Below are 14,484 nucleotides of genomic sequence, written 5' to 3' on the forward strand. Positions count from 1 at the left end.
CCCAAGTACTTGGTGTAAAGATTGATCAATAGACCAGAGGATGAATGATAAAGGATAATCATTTTCAAATATCAAACTTCACCCAAAATAATGTATGATGAAGAAATGATTTATGATGTTATATGCTAAAATGATTTACGTTGAGGAAGCTGAATGATACTACATGTTTAAATAATTTACGAAAATGATATATGCTTACGAGTTTTTACGCCATCTTAATTTAAATAAAAGTATGATTTTTAAATTCATGTGCATGTATATATTTTATTTGTTATTACGGTTTGGGCGTGCTGAGTCATTAAACTCACTACGTTTGAATGGTTACGTGTGATGATGATTTTGAGGGAGACGTTGACGTTTGAATGGATCGGACCCAACAGTACACTCCCGACAGACAAATATCTATTTTCCGCATTAGCTTAGTATTTAAGGTTTAAGAAAATTTTGAGGATTATTTTATGAAAATTTTAAGTCTGGTTTTGAAGCTCAAATTGTTGGATTATTTTAAGTCGACTTGCGTTTTATGATTAACTATTTACTGTTTTTTAAGAATTTTAAATTTTAAATGTTAAAGTATTTATAAGGTGGTGATGGTTTCGAATTTAAAAAAAAACATTCCCTAGTATTTATTTAAATTTTAAAATTAAAAGTAAGAGACATTTCTGTTGGTGTCAAAGCCAAAGATTACGAAAGGGTTGTGTTATTACCACTCCGAGAAGCTCAAGAAGTAAAACCTCAGGTGAAATGACCAAGACTTTTTTTTTTTTGATAAATCATAGACTTGAAAATACTAAATAATATAACTTAACATTTTCATAAATCATAATAATTTAACATTTAAAATCTCAAATGTATTAAAATATCCATAAATCAACAACTAACCAAAAATCATACGTCGACCTTTAAAATAATCAACTAAAATAAAATTAAAACATAAAAATCCCTAATAAAATCATTAACAAAGAACTTTAAATATTTTAACTATCAAGCTAGTGCTGAAAAAAGTCCCTCGGAAGTGTACTGCAGCACTCGATCAACTCAATCGTCAGCACCTCTCATAATATCATCAAATCCTGCATCATACAAACCTAGTGAATACAATGACTCAGCACGTTCTAAACATGAATAACAAATAATACATATACAATCACAAGCATTTAAAAATAATACTTTTATTTAAAATAGTTTTTTGAGCATAAATAAACCATTTAAAATAGCTTTAAGCATAAATAAATATTTTAAAATAGTTTTTGAGCATAAGTAAATCATATATCATAAAACAAATTTAATCGTAAAGCTTTCAATTCTTTATCATTTTTGGGTCAAGTTTGATCCTTGAAATTGACTAGCTTTTGTCATTTGGTCGACTGATCAATCTTCAACTCCACATGGCCCAAGGGGGTGGGCACTAGGCTCCATCATAAAAATACGATCGTCGGGGTCCCTCTGAGGCCTTTTCCCATAGACGGGGTCCTCTGGGGCCTTGGCCTGTAAACGAGGTCCCTCTGAGGCCTTTTCCCATAGACGGGGTCCTCTGGGGCCTTGGCCTGTAAACGAGGTCCCTCTGGGCCTTGGCCCGTATATTGGCTCCCTTTGGGGCCTTGGCCCTCACGACATCTACACAAAATTGTAAGTTCACCGTTACTTCTTAAATTTGATCTCCCACATATCATATATCATTTTTCACAGTCAATTCATATTCGTCAAAATATTTTTCCCTTTCTTTAAAAATCATTCATACCTTTCCAAAAATAGCATTTTAAACAGTAAAAATTGCACAGCTTTACCATAAATCATAAAAGATAATATTTTAATAAAAATCATCATTTAAAATCATAAAATATCATTAACATGCATTATGATCCTTCAGTACGCTGCCAAACTTTTACGTATTACCCAAGTATAAATGATTGTTTTGCCCCTAGACGTAAAATTCTCGATTTTATCTTTTTCTTACTTTTAATAACATGGGCTTATCCCAAATCATTATTTAAGCTTAAATCTAATTTTTCATAATTTTATTCAGAATAATTCGAGACTTTCAAATTAATTCTTTAATTAACTATTCGTGAGACGTTTAAATCCCGAAAAAATTCAAAACTTAATATTTTTTCCAAAAACTTAAACATAGACTCTTTATTACATAAACTATCCTTGTGAGCCATGAACCACCCACCTGGACCCAAGATTCAAATTTTAATCTTTAAATTCGAAATAATGACCCTTGGCTAAACACACCGAGCCATCTCCGTATTTACTCGAGCCACACCCAAGCCACCTCAAGCCAAACGTAAGCCAACCCATATAGGAGCCCTATTGACCAACCCTGACCCTTAGAACCTGAACCTAACTCACACCCAAGCCCTGCCCGAAGACACAAGGCCTGCACATGTACTTTCCCACCTTTATTAGGACTCTTAGCCAACTAGGACTCTCCTACCCAAGCCACCATCGAGCCCACTTGACCATTCAAACCCTGGACCATGGCCAGACCCAACCAACCCAGCCCCGACCCCTGAACCCACGTGCAAAGCCCTGCAACCAAAACAAGCTGCGCGCACAGTTCCAGCCACGTGAGTTGCTTTTTCCCACGTTTTTCTCGAGCCCACTCTAGCTACCCTGCCTAGCCCACAACCCGAACCCTGACCACCTTCCTTGGACCTTGACAAATCATCTTGGCTCGCCCCCAGGCCAGCCGCAAGCTTCCCTTCTCCCGAAACACCTCTTACATGCGTGGGGGAGGGTCCTAGTTCACAAGGACTCTTCCCAAGCCACTCCCTCCAACCCTAGCCGGCATAGGACCCAGCCTATCCCTAGACCGAGACCAACACGACCCCAGCACCAGCCCTTGACAAGCCCCAACAACCCATGCAAGCTAGCAGACCCTCAACTCTCCTAGTGCACATGGCATGCCTCAGACAACCTAGGACTCTCCTCCTGGTTTTTTTCCCCTTCGGTTCTAGCCTGTGTTTTCCTTTCAATTTGTTCACGTTTCATGCATATTTCATCTTATATTGGCAGCGTAACCCTCGGGAATAATAACGTTTCAAAACCAAGCATTAAATCATTGAAACTTTGAAAAAATTTGACAAAACATATAGCGATTAAAACTCCAATATTTTTCATGAAAAAATACATAAAACATTAATATAACAGTTTGGATGATTCATCAAAAAGGTTTAGTAAACGTTCATTTGCGTTTAAAACGCTCGAGTATTCAATCTTCGGCGAGGGTGCGAAGTTTGACGATCGGACGACGAAGAATCTTAGTTTTTCCTACCTACTTTTTTTTTGAAAATTAATGCATGTGTTCTGTGTGTTTTTTGGCTACAATAGGGATGAATTGTGGTGTTTTGAAAGCCTAGATAACATATTTATAGATTTAATTACAAGTTAATGGGCTTATGTTTTGGGCCTTCAAGTATATGAGCAATTGGGCCTTCTTAATTTTATTAAATTAGGCCCAATAACTCTTATTTAATTGAAACATAAAATTTTATAAAATTAGTTTCCCAAAATAATACTTTTGATCTTTTAAAAACTCCTCATTTGCCCAAAACCAGCTTCCTGGGAAAAATCGAGCTCGACTCGTTAAATAATTCGAACTCTAACATTTTTAGAAAAATTAAATCATTTTTAATCATATTAGGAAGCCTTGTAAATATTTAAAGAAAAATAAATATTCTTGTCTTGGTCGTCCCAGGTCTCTTTTCCCCTGCCTATTATCGAATATTCGGATAAAATCCTTCAATTTCATGAAATCATATCATATAATCATTTAATCATGCAATCATACATTTAATAATTGAATAAACATCATGCAAGCATTTAAAATCAATTAAATAAAACAATTAAGTAATTCCAGTAATTTTATTGCACGTGATTTACGTAAGTTCGGTTTTACGGACGTTACATCAATTCTGTGAGTTTTACTGCTTTAAATTTTATATGCTGAATTTTAAATGGTTTTATGATATATGAATTAGGAGGTTAGATGTATTTTTAAATTTAAGTGCATGCTGGTTACGTGACTTGGACAGTGTGTACAACGATGCCTCCTAGACGTATTATCCCGTGAATACTAAGGAGGATAGACGTGAGGAGATGCGTGAGGAGATACCTCGACCTCCCCCGAATGCTGCTACACGAGTGCTCGAGAGGATGGCTCGTTTATTGGAGAAGCATGTTGGGAATACTGCTCGGGATGACCTGATGATATCTACATGCAGTTTCGGAGGATGGACCAGAAGGATTTTTCTGGCACTAATGATCCATTCATCGCCAAGGGGAGGATCAAGTCCTTGGAGGCGATCTTCAGTAATATGAACATGGCGAACGGTGACAGGGACTGATACGTCATCTACCCGCTGAAGGATTACGCATCTCTATGGTGGGAGGGTGCAGAACGAGGGGTTAATCTGAAAACCCTGACCTGGGAAGAATTCAAAATAATATTTTACGAGAATTATTTCACCGTTGATGTGAGGTCCCGGCTGAAGCGGGAGTTCATGAGTCTCCGGCAGGGGGACTTGTCTGGAATTCGTCTAAGAAGTTCGATAGAGGTTGTCACTTTGTGCCCTGAATCGCTAATGATGCAGCTGAGAAGCTGAGAAATTTTCTGGACGGTCTCAGACCCACTGTTCATCGGGATGTGCTACTGGGAGACCCGACGAGTTATGTCACATCCCGACGAACTATGTGATGCCGTTACGAGGACTCTCATGGTAGAGTAGTCGTTGAAAGATATAGATTGGGAGCTGCGGAGGAAGAGGCCGACTCCACAACAACCGTAAAAATATAGAAAAGAGCCGTATCCGGGACACCAAAGCGACCAGGACATCAAAAACCACAGGGGCAGCCACAGAGAGCAGTTGTCCCGAAAACTGACGAGAAGCTGCTTTGTAAGGAATGCAATCGTCATCACTTTGGCAAGTGCATGTAGGGTATGTTAGAGTAGGTGCCCTGAAAGCCAACTCATGGCTCGGGATTTTATTAACTATAATGTAAAACAGTATTTAAATTAATAATATTTTATGATTTCATTCGATTATGGCACTATACTTTATCACTTTTAAGGTCTAGGAATTTAATTCACGTAACTTTAATGCATGCAATCTACGATTTTTATTTAAATTATGTGTTTAATATTTTTATGCATTTTATGCATAATTATTGCATGGTAGGATTTAATTCATGAAATTTTATAAAAGTTCATGCTTTAGGATTTCTAGGTGCATTTCACGCTCGAACGAGGAACGAAGACAAGAGAATTTTCAGGAAAATTATTTTTATTACACGATTAATTTTTATTAATTATTTTAAGATGTTTTTAAATGTATTTTTCAAAAATGGGATTTATTGGGTATTTTTACCCGCATGATTTTAATTTTTAACGGTACGTAAATTTTATTGAATCGGGGGACTTTTTGAGGGTTCAACTAATATTTTCCAAAACTTTCCAACACGAAATATTTTTCGGGAGTGTGTTTGGATTTAATGGGCCTATTTTAAGCTTATTGGGCTTCAATATTTTTTTAAACTTTTATTTAACAATTTAGGGCCCATTAGCTAGTTGATTACTAATTAATTAAATACCTAATCACCATTTAACCTAAACCGAAAGCTTGTACAAGCCGACACCCCTCAATTTCAGAATCTCCCTCTCGTTTTCAACACCCCCAGCAGCTAAATAGCATCGGTCACCCCTTCTTCAAGAGAAAAATCCTCCCGGTGTCTCCCTCGTCTCGTTTTTGTTCATCAAACATCAAGGCACGCCCCGTACTATTATTTTTGCATCACATGCGTTGTTTATTTGTTTTTTTATTTGTCTGTGTGTGTAAAAATCTCGATCCACCCCCCTTTCTTAGAGATCGAACGTTTGTGGTTGCATATTTATCATTTTCTTATCACCTACTCACGTTTTATAGTATGTTGTGTAAGGGGCTGCGGTTCCTGACTGGTAAGACACGGAACATGATGACAAGATGTGGTATTGAGGATTAGAAATCGTGGTGGGGGATGTAGGTTGTCAGATCGATAGATATCTTTCACGGGGGTGGCTCGGTTCTTGGAGTAGCAGCGCGCAAGGGTCTTCCAATACTTAGGGACCTAGATGAGCCTTATACCTGACCCTGGTGGGTCTGAGACATGGCTTGGAAGGGGCTCGGCATGTGCTGGGACCGCCAGAGCTAGTAGATCGCACGTGGGGAGGAGAAAGGCTTGGAGGTGGGAGCTTCAGGTTCTTGCGCTTGCTGTCGTCGTGTAGTCTGCACGGGCTGGTTGCGTGGGTTTGGTAGGTACCTTAGTGATCTAGGTCCTAAGTGGTTGGGCTCATGACAGGTGCGAGCTTAGGGCGGGTAGGGTTCGATTTACTGTACTAGTTTAACTGCCTTTGCGATTTAAATTTTATTATTTTAAAAACTAGAGAAATTGCTTGATGGGTTACATTTATAAATTGGACTGTATTCAGATCATGCCTCCCAGACACGACCCCAGCGTTGACAGACAGGATGATATTCCAGGAGGTGACAGAGGCCCACCACCACCACCGCCAGGGGCCCCAGCCACCCGAGTTCTGGAGGGTATGGCTAGGCTACTTGAGCAGGTACAGCAGGCTCATAGGCCTTAGACAGATGTTTTTGAGCAGTTTCGTAGGCTCAACCCGAAAGAGTTCGGGGGTACCACCGATCCATTCGTCTCAGAGGGATGGATTAGGTCTCTGGATTTACATTTTGAGTATCTGCAGATGAGGGATGACGATCGGCCAGGTGCACAATTTATATGCTGAGGGATGATGCGTCCCTATGGTGGGAGGGAGCTGCACATGCAGTGGATGTGGATGCTCTCACGTGGGCCAGATTCAGAGAGATGTTCTTCGGGAAGTATATCCCAACTGACGTCAGGGCCTCCTGACGAGGGAGTTCATGAGCCTCCGGTAGGGGGACTTATCTGTGGCGGAGTTTATCCGCAAATTTGACAGGGGATGTCACTTTGTGCCCATGATAGCAGGGGATGCCACCCAAAAGCTGAGTCATTTCCTAGATGGACTGAGACCCACTCTTCGCCAGGACGTCATGCTGATGAGGCCATCAGGTTATGATGAGGCCATTGCCTGTAATTTTCAGGCAAAGCAGGCACTGCGGGACATAGACTTGGAGATGCATAGGAAGTGGCAGCAGACTCAGTCCAGTTCACAACCGAAGAAAAGGCATTTTACTAGGCCGCCGAGGCAGCAGGGGCAGCAGAATCACCAAGGACAATTTAGGAGGCCACAACAGCAGCAGCTGAGAGATATCCTCAGGCGCTAGGGGTGCCTAAGCCAGATGACAGACAGTCGTGCCCCCAATGCAACAGGTTCCACTTCGGCGAGTGCGGGTGGGGATCCTTCAAATGCTTTGTGTGCGGACAGGAGGGCCATAAAGTAGTGGATTGCCCTCGTAACAAGGGCCGACTACCGGCCGAGCTTGTGTGATGCATTTCGAGGAGGCTGAGGTTGAGGCAGCACCAGACTCGACACTGATTACCGGTAACCCTTTGGTTTAAGATTTTAAATTACTGTACAATTTCTTGAGTTTTATGCTTGTATGAGGATTTAATTATTGGAATTGATGACTTAGAATGAATTATGATGCATGCTCTACCTAGTTGAGACTAAGAATGTAATTAATTGATTGAGAATAAAATTATCGACCAATGATTTTATGGGGTCAAATTGTAGTTTTCGAATAATTCAGGGACCAATGTGCTATTTTCAAAATTTTGAGGGATAATTTGCAATTTTCGATTTTCTGAGGTTGAATTTCGAATTTTGGGGATATATATTGCAGGTGTAGCCACGCATGCATTGCTAGATTCAGGGGCTACACATTCGTTTATATCCGAATCTTTCGTGAAGCGACTATGAATCATACAAGAAGCGATGGATCAGGGTTCAGAGTATCGATTCCATCCGGGGATCAGATGTTCACATCCCAGATTGTGAGATGATTGGAGCTCAGATTCCAACAGAAGGCAATACAGGCAGATCTGATAGTACTACCATTTCCAGAGTTTGACATCATATTGGGTATGGACTGGCTATCTTCACATGGCGCAGTCATAGATTTTCGACAGAGGTCAGTTTCTGTCAGACCACCCAGTGGAAAGCCATTTGTTTTTGAGGCAGTCTGACACCAGCATATCCCGCACGTCATTTCCTGCTTGTGTACGACGAAGCTTATCAAGAGAGGCTGCCAGGAATTCCTAGCCATCATCGTATCAGTTACAGAGCAAGTCAGTCTGGAGGACATTGATGTAGTCAGAGAGTTCTCCGGAGTTTTCCTTGACGATGTTGCAAGCATACCACCAGACAGAGAGGTGGACATTTAGATTGAGCTCATGACAGGGATAGTGCCGATATCTAAGGCACCCTACCGGTTAGAACCTACAGAGATAAAAGAGCTCAAAAATCAGATTCAGGATCTATTAGATAAGGGTTTCATTCGTCCTAGCTTTTCTCCATGGGGAGCACTAGTTCTTTTTGTTAAGAAAAAGGATGGCAGCATGCGACTGTGTATTGATTACAGAGCTGAACAGGGTCACAGTCAAGAATAAGTATCTGTTGCCGAGGATCGAGAATTTGTTTGATCGGCTTCAGGGAGCATCTGTGTTCTCCAAGATAGACCTTCGATCCAGATACCACCAGCTGAGAGTGAGTGTAGAACCCGTAAATCAGTAGACGTATAAGCCATGCATAATTCTAGATTTTTAAATTTAATTGACTTCATTGCATAATTATTTTAAATGCATTTGTTTGAAGTTAATTATTTCATTATTTCAGTTCAGCAGTTTGATTTTTAGCATTTCAGTATTTCCAGAAGTTAATTTAGCTAGCAACCAAGTTCATTTAAGTTAGAAAGGGAGGTTTGAGGATTTAATTTAATTATTTGAGGTGATTAAGAAATGAACTCATTTAAGTTATTAAATTAAGGGGTTAGCTCACTAAATTATTTAAAGGATTAGTAAGGCTTTCAAGGATTATTAGTTGACTAGATAATCAACATTTCCCTTTATTTTATCATGCATTTTTCGGCCACCCTTAGTGCTAGAAGATTCATTTTCCAACTCACCAACTTTGACCAATTCTTTGCATGTAATTAGTAGGATAATTCTAGGATTTTTGGGAGCACAATTTAATTAAATAAATGGACATATCCTAGTCTAGAATCAAGCTAAATTTCGGCCACCACCTCCTAGAAGCATCCACCAACTCATTTGATATCAATTCAAAATTCAAATTCAAAAGGGAAGTGGACTTGGTCTTGATATGATCCTATTTTTGTGCACCCTTCTCCTCACCTTCATAACCATCACTCCCCCCTCCACTTCCACCGAAAATAAGACCCCTTTTCAGTAGAAAAAACGTGGATAGCCGCTAGGGAGAAAGGGAGAAAAATCGAGAGCCAAGAAAGGTAGAGAAGCAAGCCACTCCGTCTCCTCCGCGCCGTCTCGTCTCTTCTTTTCGTTTTGTTTCGAAACGAAACCAGGCATGTCTAGATTTCTTTCAAACCTCAATCAAGTCATATTATCATTTATTTTTCAGTACATGATCATGTTTTAGCAAGCAAAAATCGAGATCCAAGTCAAAACATTTTGAAACCACACATGCAGAATTTTCGAATTCCTTGGCAAGCTTCACGATTTCTTTTGGTTTGTGAGTTTCAGGTATTGGATCGACTCCAGGCTCCCAAGGCAACTTGTATACATGTAGTAGGATGCATTAGGACCATGTTGGTCCATTCAAACCAGCCCCATACTTGCTGGAAAACCGAAATGACAGCAAGTTTCCCATAAGTGCAGAAATGTGATTCGAAATTTCAGTTTTGTGTCAAGGGTTGTGGATCTGATCTTGGCTGCCCCAAGGGCCTTTAGCCATGGTTGGATCACTTCCCTAGCATGTATAAGACGTGACTAAGTCGCCCTTTTGGTGGCTTGGTCCATGGCTCATCGGTTTTTAAATAATCAACAAGAACAGCCCCTTTCCCCATTCGGCCCTTCCATTTTTCAGCATATGGTTCGTTTCTTTTGTGGCTTGGTGTGGATCTTGGTTGGCCTATGGCCCTTAGCCACGGTTCATATCATGCTCCTAGATGTCTAGATCGTGCCATGGTCAATCAAATGGCCACTGGAACGACGCAAGACATCGATCATAGCATAAACACTACACATGCATGCACGTTGCTCTCGGTTGGACCCTTCGGTTAAGATTTGGTGTGATGCGGATTGTGGCTGGCCTAGGGCCCTTAGCCATGGTTCAAATCATTCCTTGGGACGTTGTGGAGAGGCTTTGGTCGGTGGTTCAAGCCCCAATGGCCAAAAGTCTCGCAAACGACGCGATGCAAGCTAGGTCGCAGCTGCTGGAAATTACAGCAAGTTGCTGTGTCGGTTCAGAGGCTCGTTCGAGTTCTTGGTTGGCTTTTAGCCCATGGCCTTGGACTGGACAGTGCCTCATTGAGTTAGGAAGGTCATGTTTTTGACCGTTCATCATTTGGATCATTTTTGAGGTCGTACGAGAATTTACGGTGCAATGTGCCAAATTGACTCTCGAAAGAGCGTTTCGTGTTTTGGCCTCCATTACACCTAGATTTCGACCCTATCATTTTAGGAACATTATTTTATGATTTTTTCAGCGTATTTTAATCATGACTATACGTCAGTTCAGTGTCGGTTCAGGTTGGCTCGGAGTCATGATTAAATGCGAAGTCATTAGGCGTCATAGTCGCATCTTTTGAACGTAAATTGCATAGTTGGTCATGTTTAAACTATTGCATATTTTTCATGGCACAGTTAGGTTGCAGCGAGCCTGGGAACGAACCAATCCAATCCAGTTGGTAAAATTACAGGAATTTTCATTACGCCAGTTAATTATTTTACGTGCATTAAACAGAAAATGATTATTTTTGAGATTTATGCGATATGGCTTGTGGTTCATTCACTATGTGGGAGTGTTATTTTTATACGGTCGCCAGTGACCGATCAGTTCAGTATGGTACCACCCGGTCGCCAGTGACCGGCCAGCTCAGTTCAGTTTCAGCCTCCCCGGTAGCTAGTTACCGATCAGTTCAGCTTAGTGCAGTGGCCACAGGCGTAAAACATAATCTCAACAGAAAATTTTACCAGATATTTCAGTACAGGCTCCAAGGAGCAAATATTTTTACAGTGATTTCCAGTTCAGTTATGCACGTATTATAATTGCTCAGTACAGATTATTTTCAGTATGCCTCAGGACAGGATATTTTATCCCATGCATATTTTAAATTCAGATTTTTACTCGTTACCTGCGATTTATGCATGCTGAGTCTTTAGGCTCACTAGACTTGATTGTTGTAGGTACTGATGAGGCCAGGGCCGAGGGCGGGGACCAGTGAGCCAGCTTGGGTCGGCAGTAGTGGCACCCGAGGACCTCAGTGCAGCAGTTGTTATGTTTTTCCGCAAACAATTTTTATCAGTTGATGGATATTTTTAAATTGTGATTTTTGGAAAACTTTATTTTCTTCCGCTGCAATTATTTTGAAATATTGAACTTGTTTCACCAGTGATTTTATGAGCGAGGCCATTAAGTTCTTTAAAAAAAAAAAAAATTTAATTTTCCGCAAATTTTCAAGCAAGTAGTTCGAGGGCCTTTGCAGTGAGGGAGTCATATGTGCATAAGACAGCCTTCCGGATGCGTTACGGGCACTATGAGTTCTTGTTGATGCCCTTAGGTCTGACGAATGCACCAGCGATCTTCATGGATCTCATGAATTGCATGTTTCAAGCATATTGTTAGAGTAGGTGCCTGTCGAGAAAAGTGTTGGCCAAGGGTTCACATTGAAACTCTATGTATAAACAATTTTTATTTTAATAATATTTGAAATTGTTGTTTTGGCACATCTTTATCTGTATACTCATGCTTGTTGCATAGATAAAGTCCATGAATATACAAATAGTAGAAAGAAAATGAGATGCTCATATGATGAGTATCATGAAACTCATATTTGGAATACTATATATTCTAAACAGTTCCTAGTCGATTCAGCCGCCACTAAGAAGGATAAAGGCCGCTCGAGTTTGAGAATAGTATCTGCGATGTGAGTAAAATGTTTCATTGGTAGGGGACATTGTGATGTCCGAGCATGCAGATAGGTGCTCCTTCTAGAGTGCACTGAACAACCCTCCATAAAGGACTTTCCAAGTGGTTCTCACTTATCGAGTGGAAACGTCCTAGTTTATTGTTGTACACCATTAATCCTTATGACCTGGGACAACATTGAGACTATATATGCTAGCATTAAACTTTGACTTGTTTACCGACTCTCATGGGGTCATCAGGTGGCAAGGTTGGGTGTTTTGTCGAACCATATAGAATTCGATGCATTGCAGTCGGGGATTCACCACTTACCTTCGGGTATGTATAACCTATGTGATCTCATGTGTATGTAGTTTGAAATCTCTATTCAGAGTGCTGGTGGTAATTATGAAATGGGTTTCGTAGATTACACCATCGATGCAACTACGAAGTGACACATAGTATCGATTCATTGACAGTTCTCAATATACCAATAGTTGTCCAATCGGTCGAGATATATTATATGAAGGGACCATACTATACGATAACCATAATAGAATGGTTCTTTCAGGCACTATCATTTGATACATAGGGAATCATGTATGCTATGCTGCTAGGAGTTTAACATGATTGGTTGGGTACTATCAGACTTGAGTTCTAACGTTCTTATTATCAATGAGTTGATAATTAAGAATGGAGCATTTGGGGTATGCTCATATATGGACATGTTTAGTCCCGAATCACATTGAGATGTGAACCCCCGGCTAGTTGTATCATTGAACCATTGAGGGCCACACAAGTACTAGCTTTCTAGATCTCGTTGAGAAGAAAAATAGTTCAATGTGTTGAACGGCTTATAAAAGAATTTATAAGCGCTAAAAAAATTGAAGTATGACTTCTATAAGAGGATTATGAGAATGTAATTTTTAATTTGTGGAAGAGTTCTTAAATTAAAAGTTGGCCAAATAAATAATTTATTTGAAAATTGTGGTTTTTATAAACATTATTATGGACTAAATTAAATTATTTCAAGTTTTGAATTAATTAAACACTAGTGGACCTAGTAGAGTCCAAATAATTAAATTAATTCAAGTATTGAATTAATTAAATAACATTGGGCCTTGTATAGCCTTTTTAGAAATAATTATTCATCTAGTGGTCTTGAGTAAAATCAAGTAAAGTTTAAATTGACTCAAATTTGTTTGAGATATTTAAATAAAAGTCCATGGAACTTGTAATTGTTACAAGCCCAAACAAATTGCATGCTTGAAAGTTGAAGGGTTGGAGGCAACTTTTGAGTCAATGACATGGCATGCACATGCAACTTTACACTTTAACTTTTTACACAACCAAGAAAATATCATCCCCTTCTCTCCACAAGCCTTGGCCGAAATTTTGAGGTAATTTCCCTTCAATTTTGCTTCTTCAATTGTTGAGGATAGCACACAACCTTCTCAAAAGAAAAATCCTCTAATTTTTCTAGTGCAAAATTAGAGGAGATCTTCCTAGTTGGTGGTGGGATTGATTTTTGAGCAAGGAGTGCTCAAATGAGTCTTGTAGATTTGTCTACCTTTCAAGAGCCAAAGTTGTTTACAACTTGGTTGGAGCCATCATCAATCATTTGTGATTGATAGGTAATTTTTTAAAAACCCTATGTATGACATTTTGTATTTTATGTTATTAGCTACACATCATCGTGAGGTGCTCGGTTTTCTTCATGAAAAATATTTAGAAACTTCCGTTGCGTATCAGGGCACCGTAACATATCCTCTTTCAAGTGGTATCATGAGCTAAGGTTACTATTTTGTGTAGCAAATACAAGATATTATTTGAGAACCTATTTCTAACCGCATGAGAAATTTGTCGCAACAAATCGAGGCCGATTTTGGAGGACAAGCTGCCCATTTCGGGCAGCAAGGGCAGCTGTTGGGGCAGCCCGAAACCCCCCTAAAAAAATAATAATTTGTGTGCATGTTGGCTGGAATCCGGCGACGGAGCTCTGGCAACGGCAATGACGACTAGGGTTTCCAAAAGTGTTTAGAATATCAAAATTTCATGGGCCTTGACTTGTTCGGTCATTAAATGACTAACACAATTTGTGAATTTAAATGGGCCAAAATTTTTGGTGAAAATTGTCTTATTTGGCTCTTAAGTTTAATTCCACAAAATTTGTATATATTTTCTCATAAAATAAATAATTGAAGTTGGACTTTAATTATTTATAGTAAATTCTGATTACAAGAAATTCGGTTATAAATAAATTAATTAGAAAGTAAACAAAGGAGTTTGTTTACTTTATTGATTTTGTTGATAATCGTGTCGATTAGTGATTGGATCAATATATATAACATTGGATCAATTGATTATTTTGATAATTAATTGATGGTGTATGATATGTG

This window comes from Primulina tabacum, chromosome 2 (genome assembly GCF_025594145.1).
Source record: "Primulina tabacum isolate GXHZ01 chromosome 2, ASM2559414v2, whole genome shotgun sequence".
NCBI lineage: Eukaryota > Viridiplantae > Streptophyta > Magnoliopsida > Lamiales > Gesneriaceae > Primulina > Primulina tabacum.